The 21,688-nt window shown below is 62.3% G+C and overlaps 1 protein-coding gene across 1 annotated transcript in view; it reads left to right on the forward strand.

Moving 5' to 3' along the window:
• The first annotated feature begins 4,157 nt into the window (after positions 1-4,157).
• Positions 4,158-21,688, forward strand: part of FAM222A (family with sequence similarity 222 member A) — a 48,613-nt gene continuing 31,082 nt past the window's right edge. The window contains exon 1 of the mRNA XM_054712520.1: positions 4,158-4,232. The gene's annotated coding sequence lies outside the window, so the exon portion shown is untranslated. The remainder of the gene's footprint in view (positions 4,233-21,688) is intronic.

A 21,688-nucleotide genomic window follows, 5' to 3' on the forward strand; every position in this document is an offset into this window, starting at 1 on the left:
CCGCCGCCCGCTGCCGCCGCCTCGGCTGCCGCTGCTCTCCGGCTTCCCCTCCCCCCACACCGGCGCTCGGAGCAGGAGGAGGAGGGGCCGGTTCCTTCTCGCCGCCGCTCTTTGCAACCTGCGGAGGCTGGTGCATGCCCGGCGAGGCGCCCGGACCGCTGCAGGTGCGTGCAACCCCGAAGGAGAAGACTCCCCCAGCCCCGGGCGAATCTGGGGGCTACGAGCCGCGGGCGGGCGGTCGAGCCAGAGGAAGCAACAAAGACAGGCTGCAGCTGGGGCCGGCGAGGGGGCCGCGGCCGCCGGGCCCCAGGCGCGGGCTGAGAGGGCGCCCCGGGGAGCGGCGCGGGCTGAGCACCGCCCTGAGCGGGACCCGGAGGGGAGGCGCAGCGCCCCCCGCGGGACTCGGTGAGCACCAGCCCCGGCCAAGATGCGCCGCTTGAGCGCCCGCGCGGCCCGGGTCCCGGGCGGGCGCGACCCCCGCTGAGTGGAGACACCCTCCACCTCCGACTTCGGAAGGCGCGGGCCGGCGCGCGTTTCGGCCTCACCGACAGCGTCCCTTTCCGCCCGGAGAGAGGCATCGCCCCCACGGGGGCTCTCGGGCCGTTTCTGTCACCTCTGCATGGCTGTCACCCCGCGAGCCGAGAGTCGCCGCTGAGACCTGGCTGATCCGGTGAGTTCCGCGAGGCGGGTTTGCGGCCGGACGGGGGGCAGCCCGTGTTGGAAATAAGGGACCCTGGACTGTTGGGGATCCCGAAGCAGCGGTGCCTCTTGACCTCCCCTTTCCTTCCCACACACAACTGGTCTGGGCTCGCCAGCCGGCCTGAGCGGAGGTCGGGACGCGTTAGGCGGACTCTGCTGGGCCCTGGGCCGGGTGTCCGTTCGCCAGAGGTCACCCCGTCCCTAAAGCCAACAGACAAAGTAGCAGGGGTAGCGCTCCGTCTTCCGAAAATTCCAGGGAACTCCAGCGCCTCGGAGTGTTTGAGGAGGGGGCACCAGGAGGGGACAGCTTGGGGGTCTCCCAGAACCTCTGAGATCTTCGGGGGGGTATGTGGAGTCTCCGGTACATGCTGGTGGCTGTTTTTGAGGATTGCTCCGTCTGAGTGTAGACTGTAACCGGGTCCCCTTACGGCCCGTATTCCTACAAAAACTCACAGGTGCACGGGTGCCCAGTGCATCGTGGTGTGACATCACTAACAGGCCCCTGACGTCACTGGGGTTGCAGTAGCCACATGACTTGGCTTGACCCAAGGCCGGAGGGGGCGGGGGCGTGGTGACCAGGGGCCAGGCTGGATGCCTTCGGCAGTGGAGGGTGAAGGCAGGCTCCCCACCCTGACTGCAGTCCTCTGACCTAAATGGCGGTGCCCTGGTGCGGAGGGGGCGGGAGGCGGCACCAGCTGTCTCTGAGGATGCTCCTCCCCCAAGGACAGGTGTTCAGCTTCCGGCACACAGCCTGGCAGAGCCTGGGGGCTTGGGACTCCCAAACAGCCACTTTCTGCTTTCAAAACAGACGTTCCAGAGACCACGCCTGAACCACACACCCAGCAGCAGGCTGGAGTTCCCGGCCCCCAGAGGGCTGTGGGCCGCTGCCTTCCAACCGGCTGCTTCTGGTCAGGAAGCCGTGGGCGCTCGTCCCCAGCCAGGGAAGGTGCAGAGGAGCTGCCGCTGGCTGCTCCCCAAGGCCAGGGGCTCCCCTGCTGTTCACTGCCAAGAGGAGGGCCTTGGCCACGCTTCAACTCCTGACTGCCCGCTCCTTCGGTGTTCAGATGGTTTTGACAAGCTCCATGTGGTGCTCATTAAGTGAACGAGGGCAAATGAGGCCCCTCGGTGCCAAGGTCCGAGTGAACGTGTCTCTGCCCAGGGCCCAGCTACGATGGGGGTGAGGCCCCGGCCCGCCCCTCCCGCACCCCCAGCACAGGCCCTTCCTGTGAGGGCACAGAGGGCCCCGGGCAGCCTCCTGCTGCTGCCTCTGATTCCTCTTCTCAGCCCCTTTCTGCAGTCCCTGCCAGGGTCGGGTGTGGGTGAAGCTGCTGTGATCACATTTCTAGGAAAAGGGTAGAGCACTGTCATTGCTTCAGTGCGTGGGGTGGGTGAGAGCAGAGGGGAGTGCAGGTGAGGTCGTGACGAGAAGCCAGGCCCGTCTCTATGCAGCAAGCATTTATTCCTGCTCTGCCCGGCGCGCTCGCTGGATGAACAGGCCAATAAATAAATATCAGTGGAGCTGCTTTGGGGGCTCTGCGGAGAGAGGACTTTCCAGCTGCCGTGGTGAGTTAAACACGGGCTCCAAGGACAGGAGCAGGAGCAGACGGGGGAGAAGGGGGGGAGGTGGGCAGAGGGCTGTTTGCGCTGCCTCTCGAAGCTTCCCGGTTTAGAAACAAACTCGGTGCGCCGCCCGCCCGCCCGCCCGCCACAAACACAGGCAACTGGAGGTCCTCCACGGAGTGTTTACACTTCCTCAGCCAAGGCGGAGGGCAGGCTGTCAGCACTGGGCGATTCCTTCTGTTCGCGTCCCTGGGCTTGGCAATAGCGCCGGCGACGCGCAGGAGGGAGTGCCAGCTTACCCACATCTTCCCGTGTGCCGGGCGTTTTATGGGACCGCAGTGACTCCCCGCAGTGACTCATGTGCCGTGGTCCGTTACACAGATGAGGAAACCGAGCCGCAGAGAGAGGAAGTGACGAGCTACAGGTGCTCAGCCAGACACCCTCAGAGGTTCAGCTCTCAGTTGTGCTGACGTAAGCGTTCCCAGGTCTTCTCACCCTCTCCCATGGGTGGAGGGGAGGCACCCCACCTGTTGGACAGGGTCCCTCCGAGACCCCGGGGTCACTGGCTATCGGGGAAGTCCGGCCTCACCCAGGTGCCTGGCCCCCCCGAAGCCCAGGCTGGGATCCTGCCTCCCCGTTGCCTGTAGGACAGACTGAGCAGAGGAGCTGCTTCTGCCCTGGCCTGTGGGCAGCTGCTCCCCGCACCCGGCACTTCTCCTTCCGGCACTGAGGAAGGAAGGGAGGGCATGAAACTGCCTGCCCGGCAGGGATGGGAGAGCTGGCCCTCGGCTCCTGGCCATCCGCCCCGTGGGCTCCCGGGGTGGGGTGTGAGGCTGCCCCCAGCCACCCAGGGACCCTCTGGGAGGCACCCAGCTGGCGGGAAGGCAAGAGCACCTTTGTAGCTACGGCTTCCTGGCCCAGCCTGAGGGCGGGGAAGGGCCTGCAGGAGGGAGCCATGTGACTCTCAGGACAAATAGGGGCCGCCAGGCAGAGGAGTGGGAAAGTGTCTGGGCAGTGGGTGTGGCCGTGTCGCCAGCCTGTGATTACGGGGGGTGCTGACCGAGGTTGAGGGGTGGCCCTGGGTGTCTGTGTCCCGGAGGCTTAGCTGGTGGAGAGGTTTAACAGGGGAGAGGATCCAGCTGGGGCTCCCTTGTCAGACACCCTAGCACATCCTTCCGGTCAGGTGGGGAGGGCCTTCTCTGCTCTGGGCAGTCCTCTTTCTCAAGGTTAACTGTCCGCCCTCCACCCTCAGTAATCCTTCTCACTTACCTAATCCCCTGTAAGCTTACCCATCCCCTGTCCCTTCTGAGCCATTAAGTGAGGGTTTAGCACAGATGGTGGCATACAGTAAGCACTCCATAAATGCACATTCTCCAAACGTGGCCACTGTTCGCCTCAACCTCAGAATGGGGCCTTTGAAAGGCTCTCCCAGTCCCACTTGGTGCCAAGGATCGAAGACCGCCGGGCCGATCCGGGACTCCCCCCCTCCCAGTTGCCACTGCTGGGTCTCCTCCCCACCTCCCCGGGCACCCCACAGATGTGGCTCCCCGGGCACCCCACAGATGTGGCTCCCCATCTGAGCTGCTGGGGCCCGGCCTGGGGCCCCTCCCAGGCTCCCTCCTGCCCCCTCCACCTTCCACTCCCTCACCAACCGGAGGAAGCCAGCGGAGCAGCTCATATTCGTGAATCGTAATTCAATCCGGCGGCGATTCCTCTGGGCTTGGGGCGGGGTGAGGAGGAGGAGGCGCGCACAAAAGGGCCGCTTTATCACCTCCCGGCCGCCCGCTCTCCCCGGCGGCGGCCGGAGCCGCCCGTATTGTGTTAACCCATTTGCGTGTCAAGAGCCATTGTGCGCCGTCCCTGCCGCGGCCGGTGCGGGGCGGGCTGCGGGCTGCGGGAGGAGGGCGAGCGCCGGTCACCTCCGCGGGCGCCGCCCGCCGCCCTGATTGGTTGCTAAGTGATTTGCATCCAAGGTAATCACTTTTATCTCCGAAGGATGTCGACTGTAATTATAAGCTGCTGACATCTTTTGAAATCTGCCTAATGACTATTTTAGTCCGCGCTGGGTGGGGAGGGGGCTCTGGGGGCTGGGATGTCGGGGCGGGGGAGGAGGGAGGCGGGAAGGTGGTTGTGTTTCTTCGACCTGGACCGCTGGTTCCTTAGTTTAGAAATGCCTGAGTGCCTACTGCGTGCCTCGAACAAAAGACTGTGTGGAGAGGGGTGCTGCATTCCCGTTGGCGGCGTCAGTGCCATTTCAGAGATGGGGAAATAGAGGCGCTGGGAGATGAGCCACCTGCCCAGAATCACACACCCAGTCAGTGGCTGGAAGCTGAGGCTGTCTGATCCCCAAATTCCTGTGTGGGCCAGGAGTGGGGCACAGACAGAAACAATAATGGGGATCACTCCTGGGCAGAGGTCCCCTGCCTGGTGCCTCCCGGAGTTCAGACTGTAGCCCCAAGAAATGCTGGTGCTGCCCCAGGGAGGAGGCAGGGCTCAGAGAAATTAGGTCGTCGCCCCAGATCACACAGCCAGAGAGGGGCAGAGGTGTGAGGTCTGCTGGTGGCAGCAGTGGGGTTCCAGCACCCCTCTTAGTTCCATTCTGTAAACACCTGTCATCAGCCTGGGCTAGGGCACCCTGCTGGCCGCCTCTGAAAGGAAACAGACTCCATGGGGAGTAAGGTGAGTCTGCAACTAGCTCAGCCCGAGCAGGGCTGGGGGTGGGGGGCACAGCTGGTCACGGAGGGCTTCCTTTGGTCACGGAGGGCTTCCTTTGCTCTGGACCCTGAAGCCTGGCTGAGCTGCCCAGCAGGGAGTGATTGGGGATGTCACTGGCAGAGGGAGTTTGAGAACCAAGGGGTGATCAGGAAGAGCAGGGACGCTTACAGGAGGGCGGAGGTAAGCGAGGGTGCGCAGGGGCTGGAGTGGATTGGGGGGGAACGCGGCTCTGTCTTCGGACAAGTCACTGGGCCTCACTGGGCCTCAGTTTCCTGTCTGTGCCAGGCGCTCACACAGGCTTTCTCACAGGCTGTGGGGGAATGGGTTTGAGTGTGAGCTTGACTGAGCCCTTCCGAGCTGGGTGGGCAGGGCTCAGGCCCCAGCCAGTCCTCCTGGCCCCACAGCAAATCAGCGTCCCGGCCACAGCAGCTGCTTGGGGCCCTGGGAGCCCCTGCCATTGTGCCGAGGGCACAGGGGACAAAGGCCTGAGAGGTCAGGGGGTAAGACCGAGGCTGGCTGTGAACAGGCGCCTGGGGATGGGGCTTAATGATGCAAAACGTAATGACCCAGAGCCTGTGGGGAGGGGCCTTCCTTGGAGGAGGAGGGGGTCCAGCCACCAGCTGTCTGCTCCACAGATGTGCTGCCACGGCTGGGTCAGCTGCCCCACGGGGTCCAGGTCCGAGCTTGGCACTGGGGAGGCAGAGGTAGCAGGGCCTCCCGGCCGCATTCAGTCCCCAGGCCTGCACTTGGGGCTTGGCCCTCCCCCTGGCATCTGAGTAACCTCAGCCTCATTATCTGTCAGAGGAGCCAGGGGTCCACTTTGGAGGGCAGCTGTGAGGCTTGGCAGTAAGGGAGAGCAGTGGGCAGTAAACAGGAACTGCTGTTTTTGCTCTTTATTCATCCGATCATTCAGAGAGATTCAGTGCTTCGTGCCAGGCTCCCTGCCAGGTGCTGGGGATGCAAAGATGAATAAGCCCAGTTGCCTTGAAAGCTGGTAAGGCCTCCAGCACAGCATCACAGTACAGCGAGTCAGTCTCCACAATACAGGAACTCACATCTGCAGGCACTGGGCCAGGAATTGGGGGGCAGCAGATATGGCCCTCTGGGGCCCCCGTCTCAGAGGATGCTAGGAGATCAGAGGTGAGAATTATTACTTCCAGCTGAGGTAGCCAGGGAGGGCTCCCTGGAGGTGGAGGCATTTTCAATTGCTGGCTTTGGGGCGTCAGTCTAAACACCTGTGCCTATTATTGGAAATCACAGGGCACTGGTGACATCGGCTTTGTGCACGGCTGACCTCTGGCTTTGGCATTTTGTTCTCTCGTGTAATCCGTACGTGGTCTGGGGAAGGGCGTTTTCATTCCTGCTGCACAAATGAAGAACCGGAGGCTCAGTGAAGTGACGCGACAGCTTGGGGCCATGCGGCAGGCCAGCAGAATCGCCTTTCTTATCCTCTGCCTGTCCTCTGCCTGTGGGGGCACTGGGCTGGGTGGGCTGTCACTCAAGAATCCTTGGGCAGTGGCTGAGAGGACCCAGTTCTGGGCCAGCTGTTGCCTTTATAAGCTACACGACCTTGAGCAGGTCATCCCCCACGCCAGCCAGGCCTCAGCTGCGTCCTCTAAAATGTCAAGGATGGCAAGCCCGTGGCAGGCCTGGCTTGCTTTACAGTGCTGTGCCCTTGGCAGACATCGCCAATCAATTGCTGCCCACTCCCCCTGCTGAGTTCTTCCCCTGACCTTGGGTTCTTTCCAGGGCTCTGGGCAGGCGGCATGAATCAATCAGCAGGGTTCTTTCTAGGGCTCTGGGCAGGCGGCACAAACCTACGAGCTGAAGCCCGCTTGCCGGCCTGGCCTTGAAGAGCTCAGGTTCCCTCTGGCCCTTCTGTGGTTCAGAGGGCCAGGGTTCCAGAGCGAAGGGTACTGGAGGGTCTTCTCTGAGGATCTGGGTTGTTCTTCAGCCACAAGAGCTGTGCAGGTGTGAGAGTCTGTTACCTTTCTCCGTCTCCCAGAGCCTGTGTCCCCTGCATGCAGCCCAGCTCCTGCTCAGCGTGCGTGCTCTGGGCAGATTCCCGGTGCTTTCCGTCTGAATGATACTAGCAGCGCTGCTTGAGCTCGTCGGGAGAGCAAGGTCCTTCGTGGCCACCCTCTCATTCATCATTCTGCAGAACAACCGCAGCCCCCATCAGCCCCTCCAGGAAGAATGCTCACCCCATTTTAGAGATGAGGACGCCGAGGTCAGAGTGGCCAAGAAGAGGAGCCATGCCCTTGCTGAGTGGCGGGGCTGGCATTCACGCCCAGGTCTCCAGCTCCACAGCCTGGAGCAGGGCTGAGAATGGCAGACGGGGCAGCCTTTCTGGAGAAGGTTTCATTCAGGACTGGCTGACTTCTGGCAGGCAGAGCTGGGCCTTCTGGGAAAAGTAGAGGGACCTACTAGGTGGAGGGAACAGCATGAGAAGCAGCTCAGAGGTAGGCAAGAGTGTTTAGGCCGAGGGACTAGTTGTGGCTGGATGTGGAGAGAACGGCAGAGAGGGAGCCATGGCTGGTCTTGGCGTTGGGACTTGGCCCTTCTGGAGTAGGGAACTGGCAGCTCCGTGAGCAGATGAACAACCCAGTCTGTCTAAGTGTATTTATTCACTGTCTCCATCAACCCAGGGCAAGGTCAGCTGGAAGCTTTAGCCTAGAACCGTGCCTGGTACACAGTAGGTGGGCATCCAAGGGATGTTTGTTGAGTGAAGAAATTAATGCTTGCTGGACTGACATGCGCCTGACCTCCCCGTGGGCCCAGCTGCAAGGAGAGGCCAGCGTCCCTCTTTCCAGGAAAAGTTGAACATCGGGGTGGGGGTGGGGGCTGGAGAAGGGAGCCAGGCAGGTGCCTGGGGCAGGGGCTTCCCTCCCAGCACTCCCGTCCCTGCTGCCGGTCCCCAAGACCCCTCCTAGACTCTCTGAGGAGTGCCCCCGCCTTGCTGCCGCGCCTGGCAGGCAGCCGGGACCCAGTGCTTTGGGGGATAAAGGATGAAGGTTCATGACCATTTTTTAACTCAATAAAGGGAGAGACAAGCTGCAGGCTGCAGGCTGGAGATATAATTAGTTCGTAGCAGTGGCGCTTTCTTGATTTAGCTTCTGAGAGAACAAGACAAGGATGTTATCCCCAATTAGCAGTAACATCCAGTCGGAGCCTCAATAGGTGAGATAACAAGCTATTTTTATGACTTTCTTTCCCAGCTGGGAGGGGCGGGGGAAGGGCGTACCGGGGCCTTATTTCTTTTCATCAGGGAACAATTATTAGCGAACGCAGGATTTCCCAAAGGCAAACGATGTGTCTGTGAACCCAAACAAGCAAGCTCCTGGGCCGGCAGGCTGACCTTGTGAGCCCGGGACCAGTGGAAGGTGCGGGGGCCCCGGCCCCACTCCGAAGCCGTCAGAAAAGGCTCCCAAATGCGAGAGCCCCTGGCTCGGCCAAGGGGAAGCCCAGGCCCTGGCGATGCTCTCAGTAACTGCCTCCATCCCTGCCTGCTTCAAGGAGGCAGAGGGCCACTCCCCGGGGGAGCAAGGAGCCAGCCCTTGGCAGCTCTTCTTGGCACACCCTGGATTCTTTCCACCACCTGGGCCAGAGGCTCTGGCCCCTCAGCCTCGAACCTGCCACTGGCACTCTGTCTGCCGGCCCGACCACCCTCCTGCATCCGGGTCCCAGACCCAGGCTCTGGCAGGGGCTGAGTGGTGATTAACTCCGCTCTGTCCACCCTCATTAGCCCCCCAGCCAGGGCGCCCGGCACTGGCCAAGTCTCTGCTGGCCACGGAAGCCCTGCCAGGCCCCACCCCGGCTGCCTGGCCACGCTCCGACTCCTGGCGAGGGCTAGGGGATGCCCAGAGAGGTAGCTGGCATGGCTGGCATGACACCCCGTCAGCCGGGCCCCAAGCCCAGAGCAGGTTCCTGGGCCTCTGCCCATCCTGGAGCATCTGGCCCCACCCTGCCTCAAGTTCCGTCTCCCCGTCAGCGCGGAGCCCCTCGCTCGTGGTTCAGACAACTGACAAATCCAGCCATGCAAAGTGGGAGTTTAATTGCAAACAGTTTTTATGGATCATGGGCCCATCTGTGCCACCATATGCAAAAGGGGGAAAAAAATCCGCATTAAAATTTTTTTTCTCCCTGCCCCACCCCCAAAACTGATTCCAAAAGGAACAGTTGCCAAGGTTTTTCTGGCTGTAGCCACGCACAGCGCTGGGACCTGTCCCGGGGCTTCCTGTAGGTGGGCCGGGGTGCGAGGCCCCAGGGGGCCTGACCGCTGACGGAGGCGGGGCCTCAGCAGACCGCCAGCAGTCCTGCACCCGCTGGGCGCTCTCTCGGCCCCGGGCCTTGGCACAGGCTGCAGCTGTTCGAGTGCGTGCTGTCCGTGCCCAGCCACCTCGCCGGTGCTGTGTGTGTGGCCTCCAGAGCAGAACTTGGCATGGCGTGGGCACCACTCAATGTTTTGTTGTTGTTTTAATCCTCACCCGAGGATATTTTCCCGTTGATTTTTAGAGAGAGTGGAAGAGAGAGGGAGAGACAGAGAGAAACATCGATGCGAGAGAAACACATCCATTGGTTGTCTCCTGCACACGCCCCGACCAGGGCCTGGGACAGGGAGGAGCCTGCAACCGAGGTACATGCCCTTGACCAGAATCGAACCCGGGACCTTCCAGTCCCCAGGCCGACACTCTATCCACTGAGCCACACTGGCTAGGGCAACATCACACGATGTTGATGGAAATTTGAGAACGAGTGTGTGGTGGGCCCACAGACGAGGCTCTTTCTCCACCATTCTCGCCCAGGAAGTGGGCCCGGAGTGGTTGGAGATAGTCCGTGACTGCCTTGAGTTCCCTGCCTGCTTCAAAGAGGCACGAGGAGGCTGGTCAATTCCCCCGGCGGCTGCCCAAGCTCACGGACTCCCTATTCCCAGTGGTCCCTGCTGCCATGGTGCCTGGCTCCAAAGATGAGCCTCACCCAAGGGTCCGCCCCCCTCAGGCCCTCAGAAAGGGCTCCCACCCGAGGCCGGAGGGGCTGGTCATCAGCGTTCTGAAAGGATTCGCCTCTGAGGCAGCCTGCCAGGGTTCGATTGCCGGGCACCTCATCCCAGCAACTTCAGACTGATGTTGCTCCCTCTCTGTGCCTCAGTTTCTTCTTCTGTGAAATGGGGATAAGTTGATAGGATACTGCGTGTGAAGGTCTCATTTCTCTTCCCCATAGAGGGTCTTTGCTTTGTTCACTGATGTCTTCCCAGCATCCTAATCAGGACACTTGATGTTTACTGAATGAGTGAATGAATGAGTGAATGAATGCTGCATGCATGAGTGAGGTATTTGGAGGACTCCAGGGAGGGAATGAGACATAGGCTCTAGGCTTGCCAGAAATGCAGGGTTTTTACACCCTTTCTATTGAAGTCTGTAACCCACTGGGCAGCCTGGGGGGATTATGAACTCCATTCTCCTGATGAGGAAAACTGAGGCTCTCAGAGATCAAGAGACTCTCCCAAGGTCGTGCAGCTGGAAAGTGGCCTGAGCTGGGACTGGAACCCTGACCCCTGTGACTCCAGCTGACCAAGTCCCTGCCCCTCTCCTATGGGCGAGGAAGGGAGGCCCAGTGTGGGAAGGGATTTGGCCAAGGTCACACAGCAAGGAGATAGTCGCCAGCTTATGCATCCTTCCTATCCCAATTAAAAGATAAGGAAACAGGCCCTCCGGCCTCAGACCAGGCCAGCTGCCTCCGCTGCTCTCCCCTCCTCACTCCCTCCTTCCCTCCCTCTCCTCCTCCCTCCTCCCCTCCCTCCTCCCTCCCTCCCTCCCTCCGTCCCAGAGCTGTGCCTGGGATCACTGTGCCTGTGGGTTTCCCTGTCACGATATGAGCCAGCAGCTCCGTGTGTGCCAGCAGCCAGGCCCTATGCCGGGGGCCCCGTGCCCAAGGCCCCAAGGCCTGGCACTTGGCACCACCCTCCCACAACAGGTAGCAGGAGGAAGTGGGACCCCTGGGACCCAGGCACGCACAGGCTGGCCAGGCCCCTGGCAGGAGCCCAGGCCAGGCACCAGGCAGCCCCGCTCCCCGCCTGCCAGTGATCACCAGCTCCCGTTGTAATCATTAAAACTATTAGAAGGAAACGTTCGCTTGAAGCAAATGTCAGGCGCCGAGCTGTGCTTTGTAAACGCTCACAATTAATGCCAATCAGGCCCGGAAAAAGCCGGCCTGGAATCCTGTCTGTTTCGTCTCGTTTGTCAGCTGGTGCCGCTTCATGTTGCACATTTTCATACAATTGCTATAAACATAAAGGGAACTCCACAGTGTTCCCGGCGCCCGGATGGTGCGCGCTGACTTAGTTACTTGGTATTCCGCTGTTCACTTGGCCGCCCTGAGCCCATGGGGGGAGAGAGGGGGACTCTGTGGCAGGGTACAGTTCTCCGGGGGGTCAGCCAGGGAGATGGTCAGCCTCCAGGGCTGAGTCTCCTACCTCCCCCCGCCCCCCCCCGCCCCCGCCTCCCGGGCCACGTGGCCCCCGGAGCTGAGGATGTCTGTGAAACGAGCCATCTGCTAAAATGTTTGCAAAACCCTGAAGGAGAAAAGAGGGACTCAGAGTCCATTAGACCCGGCGTCAGATCCCTAGTCCATCTCCTAGGATGAGCCATCGGGTTTATTCTGCCTCCTACACGCCAGGCACTGCGCTGCTTGCCAGCTGGGCCTCAGTTTCCCCGTCTGTGAGTAATAGCTGGGGCCGGGCTCTGGGCTGGGCATCAAGCCTTTTCTCATGTGGCTGTTGCATAGACTCTCCGAGGACCGACAGGAGGGTGGGGCCTGGACTCCCACTGCTGGAAGCGGTAGAGCTGGGATTTGGACCTGAGTTGCTGGACACCGGAGCCCATAACCAGTCTACCACCCTGCTCTGCCCTCCCTCCCAGGCGGAGTAGCCATAGGGTTGAAAGGAGGTGAGGGAGCTAAAAGTCGCAGCACACAGTAGGTGTTTCATGAACAGTAGCTGTTGTCATCCCACTGCCAGCGGACAGGCCAGGGGCATGGGCGGCTCAGGCCCTGGCCCGAGGGCCAGCACCAACACACATGGACTTTGCTGGATGGAGAGTGGAGGGTGGAGGGCTCTACAGGGGGTTCCCTTCCCCCTCCCTCCCCAAGGGGCTGTGCCCCCCAAGTCTCAGGGTAGGGCTAAGGAGGGAGAGGCTGAGAGCATGCCTCGCCAAATCCTCGGACACTCCTGCCCGCCACCCCTCCCCCCGGTGCCTCTCATCTGGCCCCAAGGTGCTGGGTGCTAACTGTATGCCAGGCCCCACATCACTAACTGAACCCTCAGCCTCCCAGAACGTTGGGCCTGGTATTTCTGTCTCCATTGCCCGGATGAGAAGACTGAGGTCCAAACTGACCTAAGGTTACACAGCGAGAAAGGGGGGAAGCTGGAGTCAGATTCATGTCCAAGGTCATCGACTCTGAAGCCTTTCTCATGCCTTCCCAGCCCCCTCCTCATCGTGGCCTGGATGTGGCCTTGCCACACACTGCGAACCCTCCCAAGACCCTTTTGAGCTCTGGCTCCCCGCGGACGGGTCCTCTGAGGCCGGGCTGGCTCTGCAGGGACACAGCAGCCTTTGTGTGGGCTGGGCCAGGCGGGCAGCCCAGGGAGGGGAGAGGGCAGTGCAGCCAGGCGGCCAGGGGCGAATGCTCAGAGCCAGGAATAGAGGCCCCTTTGTGTGGAGCTCCGTGGGGGAAGGGCTGCTGCCAGCTGCCACCCTGTGTGACCGGGGAGGTCTGAGCCCTCCATAGAGGTCTGTTGCCACCCCCAGAGGTCTCCCCTGCCACCTCCTTCCACCATTATTTGCCTTCCTCTCATTTCCTGGGGCCTCTGGCTCCTATGGAGCCACTGGCAGCCATTTATCATGTTTGCTGTGGGCATACTATGTGCCACCAGATACTCCATCAACCCTGCAGGTAAAGGGCAGTAGTCACATGTGACAGATGAAGACACTGAGGCTCAGAGAAAACGAGTGAAATAGAATCCAGGCTTGGGGGATGTGGGGCCCCGGTAACGCTGAGCACAGTGCCTACTACGCGCAGCCAGCCTGCACAAACGTGACCTGGGTTTCCCGCATTCCTAATACGTATGTCCTGGGAGAAGTGGGGGGCGAGCTGAAGCAGTGGCGGTGACAGGGATGTGGGGTAACTCTTAGGAGCATCAGCAGGTGGCAGGGGTTGTGTCTTCGGGTCCCTCCTCCAGCCCCATTTTACAGGTTCACAGACTGAGGCTCAGATACCTTACGTGACTGGTCGAGGACCCCAGGGTCCCGTGGAGCCACAGACGAGGAAAGGCGGCTTCCTGGGAGCCCCGCCTTTAGCCTTCTCCTGGCTCCCACCAGGCCCACTGGGCGCTGTCCATTGCAGACACTGGCCACGCCCCTGTGTGACCCCAGCTCCGTGGGAGGCCCGGGACCTCCACAGGAAGCCCCCACAGGCTGCTGGGCTTCCCACGGCGTCTTCCCGCCTCCTGGGACCAGCTCGCTGTCACCAGGCCGTGCCCTCCTCGGGCCTTTGCTCAGGCGGGGCATCCCCCAGGAGCCCTAACTCCCCTGCCCCTGCCTTCACGCCTGCGCGCACACCTTCTCTCCAGGTAGCTCCGACATGCCCCTTCCCTAAGCACCCCCTGTCTCGTTAAGGCTTGGAGTCTTGTACCCTGCTCACTGCTTCCGGAGCCCCAATCCTTTCATCTCTCTCCCAGCTCTTTAGTGTGGCACATAGTAGGCCTTCAATAAAGTCTGAAACAGAGACACAGCCCTGGCCTTCAGGGGCCTAGTCTCCACCTAGTGGGAGAATGAGGTACAAACAGACCATTGACAAGGCTGCATGTCCCGGAGTGGGGTCACGGGGTCACGGGGTCACGGGGTCACGTGCAGGACAGCCGAGGAGCAGGAGGCTCCGACCATAGCTCTCCTGCTCTAAGGAACACTTCCAAGCCCGACTGTGCCCTGAACACTCGGCCGTCTCAGCCTCCCGAGGCAAGGCCGGAGGACGGGCGGGACCAGAGGCTCGGGGAGGCCGGAGGACGGGCGGGACCAGAGGCTCAGGGAGGCCGGAGGACGGGCGGGAGCAGAGGCTCAGGGAGGCCGGAGGACGGGCGGGACCAGAGGCTCAGGGAGGCCGGAGGACGGGCGGGACCAGAGGCTCAGGGAGGCCGGAGGACAGGCGGGACCAGAGGCTCAGGGAGGCCGGAGGACGGGCGGGAGCAGAGGCTCAGGGAGGCCGGAGGACGGGCGGGAGCAGAGGCTCAGGGAGGCCGGAGGACGGGCGGGAGCAGAGGCTCAGGGAGGCCGGAGGACGGGCGGGAGCAGAGGCTCAGGGAGGCCGGAGGACGGGCGGGACCAGAGGCTCAGGGAGGCCGGAGGACGGGCGGGACCAGAGGCTCAGGGAGGCCGGAGGACAGGCGGGACCAGAGGCTCAGGGAGGCCGGAGGACGGGCGGGACCAGAGGCTCGGGGAGGCCGGAGGACGGGCGGGACCAGGCTCAGGGAGGCCGGAGGACAGGCGGGAGCAGAGGCTCGGGGAGGCCGGAGGACGGGCGGGACCAGAGGCTCAGGGAGGCCGGAGGACGGGCGGGACCAGGCTCAGGGAGGCCGGAGGACAGGCGGGACCAGGCTCAGGGAGGCCGGAGGACAGGCGGGAGCAGAGGCTCGGGGAGGCCGGAGGACGGGCGGGACCAGAGGCTCAGGGAGGCCGGAGGACGGGCGGGACCAGAGGCTCAGGGAGGCCGGAGGACCGGCGGGACCAGGCTCGGGGAGGCCGGAGGACGGGCGGGACCAGAGGCTCGGGGAGGCCGGAGGACCGGCGGGACCAGAGGCTCGGGGAGGCCGGAGGACCGGCGGGAGCAGAGGCTCGGGGAGGCCGGAGGACGGGCGGGACCAGAGGCTCGGGGAGGCCGGAGGACGGGCGGGACCAGAGGCTCAGGGAGGCCGGAGGACGGGCGGGACCAGAGGCTCAGGGAGGCCGGAGGACGGGCGGAAGCAGAGGCTCAGGGAGGCCGGAGGACGGGCGGGACCAGAGGCTCGGGGAGGCCGGAGGACGGGCGGGACCAGAGGCTCGGGGAGGCCGGAGGACGGGCGGGACCAGAGGCTCGGGGAGGCCGGAGGACGGGCGGGACCAGAGGCTCGGGGAGGCCGGAGGACAGGCGGGAGCAGAGGCTCGGGGAGGCCGGAGGACGGGCGGGACCAGAGGCTCAGGGAGGCCGGAGGACGGGCGGGACCAGAGGCTCGGGGAGGCCGGAGGACAGGCGGGACCAGAGGCTCAGGGAGGCCGGAGGACGGGCGGGACCAGAGGCTCGGGGAGGCCGGAGGACGGGCGGGACCAGAGGCTCAGGGAGGCCGGAGGACGGGCGGGACCAGAGGCTCAGGGAGGCCGGAGGACGGGCGGGACCAGAGGCTCGGGGAGGCCGGAGGACGGGCGGGACCAGAGGCTCGGGGAGGCCGGAGGACAGGCGGGAGCAGAGGCTCGGGGAGGCCGGAGGACGGGCGGGACCAGGCTCAGGGAGGCCGGAGGACAGGCGGGACCAGAGGCTCGGGGAGGCCGGAGGACGGGCGGGACCAGAGGCTCAGGGAGGCCGGAGGACGGGCGGGACCAGAGGCTCGGGGAGGCCGGAGGACGGGCGGGACCAGAGGCTCGGGGAGGCCGGAGGACAGGCCGGACCAGAGGCTCAGGGAGGCCGGAGGACAGGTGGGACCAGAGGCTCGGGGAGGCCGGAGGACGGGCGGGAGCAGAGGCTCAGGGAGGCCGGAGGACAGGTGGGACCAGAGGCTCGGGGAGGCCGGAGGACGGGCGGGAGCAGAGGCTCAGGGAGGCCGGAGGACAGGTGGGACCAGAGGCTCGGGGAGGCCGGAGGACGGGCGGGACCAGAGGCTCATGGAGGCCGGAGGACAGGTGGGACCAGAGGCTCGGGGAGGCCGGAGGACGGGCGGGAGCAGAGGCTCAGGGAGGCCGGAGGACAGGTGGGACCAGAGGCTCGGGGAGGCCGGAGGACGGGCGGGACCAGAGGCTCGGGGAGGCCGGAGGACGGGCGGGAGCAGAGGCTCAGGGAGGCCGGAGGACGGGCGGGAGCAGAGGCTCAGGGAGGCCGGAGGACGGGCGGGAGCAGAGGCTCGGGGAGGCCGGAGGACGGGCGGGACCAGGCTCAGGGAGGCCGGAGGACGGGCGGGACCAGAGGCTCAGGGAGGCCGGAGGACGGGCGGGACCAGAGGCTCAGGGAGGCCGGAGGACGGGCGGGAGCAGAGGCTCAGGGAGGCCGGAGGACGGGCGGGACCAGGCTCAGGAAGGCAGACGCTGGCTGAGCCACACAGCTGCTGAGGGCGGAGCCTCCGCCGGGGGCTCTGCCCATCTGACCCCAAAGCAGCGCCCCTCTCCAGGGCAGAAACCTCAGGTGCCCACGGGGGGACCAGGTGGCACGGTGGACAGCGCGGCTGCCACTTTGCTCGTGGGAATGTGGACTCAGTGGTTCCAGAGCGGCCAGTTTTAGTCTGTTTTCAAGAGAGACCAGACGGTGAGAATTTTAGGTGGAATTTTTGTTTTTCTTTTTTTCTTTTTAGTATTGGCAACCATGTCACAATTTTTTTTATTTATGTTACTGCAGCAAACAGGGCCAACAGAGGTGTTTGTGGGGTTCGCACCCTTCAGTGATGTGGTGCTGTCCGGGTGGGGGGTATGATGGGAGTCCCAGGACATCTCACCTTCCCCATCTCCAGCTAGCAAGCGCCCCCAGAACCCAGAGGCAGCTCCATACACCCCTCAAGACACCCCCAGATGCCGCCTTCGCCGCCAGAGGCAGGAGGCAGGGCCTGCGCCCCACAAGGGCACCACCCAAACAGCTATAATCAGCAGCCTCGCCAAGACTTCAAACTCACCCAATTATCCTGTGAGGGAAAAACACACAAAATGAAAACAAATTAACGTGTTTGCATAGAAGCTGCTGCAGCAACACACACAGCCGTGAGCACGCACATGCTGGCACGTGCCCCGGGAGGCTCAAGACACTGCTGCCACGCTCCCCGCGCCTGGCACCCACCTGGCAGGGCTGGGCTAGGTATGCCAGTTGTGCCCACTGCCCTGGGCCAAAATGTGCGCGAGGCCTCGCAGCTGCATTACCGCCAACCTGATTGGGCCTTGTCTCAGTCCACCAGCTTTCAGGGGTTTGTTTGTTTTTTTAATTTAAGAAACACATAAAATTCATTGTGTGCCAGAATTTAACCTCATTGACCTGGATCCCTTTCTTCAGAGGGGAAACTGAAGCACAGAGAGGTTAACTGACCTGCCCAAGGCTGCACAGCTGGCGTGTGGAAGAGCTGGGGTTCCAGGCTGTGTCCATTCTTCTCTCCCACCTCCACCCGCCCTGCCTGCTCTCTCACTGAGGCCCGTGGGTGGGTGCTCATGACCACTGAGCCCAATGGCTTTGGGTTCAAATGCCTGATAGATCAGTCCCTCCCTGGATGGCCGTGGGCAAGTAGCTGCTCCTCTGTGCCTCAGTTTCCCTCCTGGGAGATCGGGGTAATAACAGTCCCTACCTCAGGGAGGTAGGAGAGTTCAGGGGTGCAATGTACTACATCTGGTGGCTACGCAGGGTGAGGTCCCTCCAGTGGCGGCCCTCACCCCTCCACACACCGCGCAGTTGGCCCCAAAAGACCTGCTCACAGACTCCCTGACCCCGCGGGGTGCCTTTAGGCGCCGAGTCCGTTGCTATCCTTGGCCCCAGGAGCATGCAGCCACGGGGCTCAGAGTCTCCTCTTCTGGAAAGCTGCTCCCGGAGTGACCCCTCTTCTCGGGCTTCTTCGAAGCTCCGTGTGCCCCGGGGCCGGGTTGCAGGCCACGTGTGCCTGGTCCTCTCTGTGGTCTGAGCCCTCTCTGGGCCCACAGCGGGGCTCGGCACGGTCTGGCGATGGAGCCGACCCTCCGCTCCCTCTCCCCTGGTGTTTTGGGGCTTGCCCCTGGGGTTATAGGATAAACTGAGCTAGGAGTTCGGTTTTAGTCCTTGGAACTCGAGGGTCCTCCGGCCAGGGCTGCAGACACGCCCTAGTCCCTTCCTCCTCCTCCGAGCGGCCACTGACACATCCCTTCACGTCTCTAAATCGCTTGCTGTCATGTCTGGCCCATCAGCCTTGGGGTCTCTCCCCCTCATTTTCACTGCACAGTTTACCACCTCGAGTTTGCATCATGGCCGGGGGAAGCTGACGGGGGACATTGCCGGCACAGCGCACAGTGGATTTTAAGGAGCTAAGGGGGCAACAGAGTAGCCACGGCCACTGAGCGGTGATGACACCAGTGTGTGCATCATCCGGCTTCGCCCTCGCCATGGCTGCGGAGGGAAGGTGTGGTTTCTAGCCCCATTTTTCAGATGGAGAAACTGAGGCCCCAAGGGACTCAGTGACGTGAGAGAGTCCTGCTGTCAAGTGGCAGAGCCTGGTTTGGAACGCAGTAGTTCTGGTTTGTGCTCTAACCGTGGCCGCGGACAAACCCTTTCTGGATGCTGCCGGTCAGCGGCTGAGGCAGGCAGGCACGAGGGTCTGCAGAGTGAGGACCGGTAGTCGGACGCCGTGCTGGTGGTGGTGGCAGAGGCGAACTTCATTGGCCTCAGACGTCCCCTTTGGCATCAGCCTCTTGGTCTACAGTCGTGCGGATCCCTCAGGCCAGGGTGGCGCCTGGGGGAGCTGACCCAGTGCCCACCCCAGGGTCGGCCAGTCCTTTAGGACATGGGTGCTCCCTTGGAACCCCAGCCTCCCCTCGGCATGGCCTGCCCCAGGCTTGAGTCCCACAGACCGGGCTCCACACCCGGCCCCAGCACGTGGCCGCGGGCAAGCCCTGTCCTCCGCTGCCCGCACCTCTCCGGTGAGCTCCGGTGAGACGCGGTGTGCAGGACGCATCGCTGCGGGATGAAGCCGCCCAGGCCTCCGGGGGCCCTTCCTCCCCTGCAGAAGCGTCCCAGCCCCGGAGCTTCTAGACACGAGGGGCTGGGGCAGGCTCCCCTTGCTCCCAGACCCTGCCCCACTGGCATGTGCTGGCCTCAGAGGAGGCTCTTGCCCACTTCCTGCCAGCCCTGCCCCTCTGCCGTTCACCGCTGTGTTGGCCAACACTCACGCGGTTCTCTGGGGTCCAGGTGTTCCTGATGTGTAGAGGGGTTTGTTGGGTTGAGGTGATAAACTGTGCAGTGAAATGGGGGGGAAGGGACCCCAAGGCAGATGACCAGAGAGGAGAGGAGTCATCAAGGAGTGGGGACTTATTGAGCATATACTGTGTGCTGGGCCTTGGAGTAGAAAGAGACTAGAGCTGGGTCTGTGAGGCCCCCCGGGCCGCCTCTGCGTTCCCCTGGGCAAGCTGCAGTCTCTGGACGCGGCCTCCTCCAGCAGGGCTGTGGGGCGGGTCGCAGTAAGATGACATTCAGTAGGAGCTGGTTGAGAGCTGGTTGAGAGCCTGGGAATTGCACACTCAGAGGTTCAAACCCCCGCTCCACCCTTGGGGGTAGGGGCGGAGCCAGTTCCAGTGGCCGGCCTGGAGCTGTGAATGGCAGGGGGCGTGGCTCCCTCCTGCCCGCCCTCCTGAGGCTCAGAGAGCAAAAGCTAGGGCTGGGGTGTACAAGAAGGAGGGAGAAGGTTCTTTTTTCCTCCCATTACAAAAGTAACAGTCCGCTCTTAGTTTTTGGAAATGACAAGTCTGATGCAGAAAAACTGAACCGTCACCCACTGCCCAGAGCTGAGCACTGGGTCTCATGATGGGACATTCTTCCCAGGTGTCGGGCATCAGGGAGTGTCTGGTTTCGCCTTGCATACATGACCCTCCTGGTCACAGATTGCGCACATGCGTGTGTTGCTGCATGGCCTGGCCTGGCCCCGGGCCTGACCCCGAGGAAGGGCCTGCTCCATGCTAAGCCTGTCCTCGGCCCTGCGTCCATCGGCATGTTCTGGCCTGAGCTTCTGGGAGCCACCTGCCTGCCCAGGCGCCATTGTCTGGCATGTGGGGGCTCCGCGCAGCCGTTGTTCTGCGCACATCTGATCCGTCTTTTCCACATCAGATCATTTGTAACCGTCACCAGGCAGTCGGCCCGTCGCCGATTCAATCTCGGCTTTGTGCTGTCACAGCCGTTTTTCTGCGCCAGGCTGATTTTGAAAAGAGGCCCATCTTCTGGGCCCGCTTTTATAAGTGGGGGAGGTGTGGGGATCTCTATGTGTATGCATGTGTCTCTGTGTGTGTACGTCCCACACACACGTGTGTACACACACAGACACACTGGTCTCTGCGTCTCATTACCGAGAGTAGAATTTGGAATGAGGCAGGTTGACAGGGGCCCTGGGCTGCCACCTCTATCCCCATCCTCTGCCAGCTGCCCACCCTGAGCACCTACTGTGTGCCCCGTGTTCAAACATAGGAGAGTATGTGCAATAGAGACAGATGCTAAATCCTTCAGCAGTAAGATAATTTCACAGTGGCAATGACCGTGAAGGAACGACAGCAGTGATGGGACAGGGGCCAGGGTGACGAAGGACGGCCTCTCGGAGGAGGTGGTGTTGGAGCCGAGGCGTGAACGAGGAGACGGCGCTGACACAGCGAGTGTTAGTGCTGCCCATCTGAACTGAGATGACCTGTAAGTGGGAAATCCACTCCAGACGTCAAAGACTTGATATGAAAAAAAGAAAGTGAAAAATATCGCCGAAACCGGTTTGGCTCAGTGGATAGAGCGTCGGTCTGCGGACTGAGAGGTCCCAGGTTCGATTCCGGTCAAGGGCATGTACCTTGGTTGCGGGCACAGCCCCGGTAGGGGGTGTGCAGGAGGCAGCTGGTCGATGTTTCTCTCTCTTCGATGTTTCTAGCTCTCTGTCCCTCTCCCTTCCTCTCTGTGAAAAACCAATAAGATATATTTTTTTAAAAAAGTGAAAAATATCGTATTAGTACTTTTTGACTATTGATTACATGTTGAAGTGATACTATCTTGGATATACTGGGTTAAGTAAAATAGGTTAAAAGTAATTTCTCTGTGTGTACTAGAAAATGTATTATATTTTCATTGGAGAGCACTGTTGTAGAATTTTTAGGTGGAAGTAATTTTTAAGCGCAGATGCAAAGGCCCTGGGCTAAGACCAGAGACCCTGGGTAAATCGGCCCGCTAGAGGGCAGAAGAAGAGCCGGGCACTGAGCTGGGTGGCCAGGGGAGGGACAGTGCGGGGAGGGGTCGGGAGAGGGTCACGCAGGGTGTTGCTAGAAATGCCACAGAAGCCAGTGCGGGAGCTCTGAGTGGACAAGGCAGTCAGCTCCACGTGGAAAAGCTCAGCCTGGCCACTGCGGGGGGCGGGGGGTATGTGTGCAGGGGCCATGGGAGCGGGGAGGAGACAGGGCACATGGTCGGAACAGGGGTCTCTTGTGGAAGAGTCACTGGCAGGACCTGCTGGAGGGCTGGCTAGACTGATCCGACCCCCACCCCCCAAAAAATCTCCCTGCTTCCCTCGGCTCCTGGATTTCAGAGCCTCTGGGCCTTCTTGTCCCCCTGACCCCCCCACCCCCCACCCCCGTCTCCACTTCCCTGCCCCCCCGCCCTACACCAAGACCTTCTGAGCCTCTCCCTGCCGGAACCAGCACTTGTCCACAGGAAGTGGTTTGCCTCTCACCGTGAGGTTGGGGGTCCTTGCCCCGTCCTCTCTGCCCGGTGGCTCTGCCTGGCCTCACTCAGAGGGGGTGTT

Source organism: Eptesicus fuscus, chromosome 23 (genome assembly GCF_027574615.1).
Source record: "Eptesicus fuscus isolate TK198812 chromosome 23, DD_ASM_mEF_20220401, whole genome shotgun sequence".
Lineage (NCBI taxonomy): Eukaryota > Metazoa > Chordata > Mammalia > Chiroptera > Vespertilionidae > Eptesicus > Eptesicus fuscus.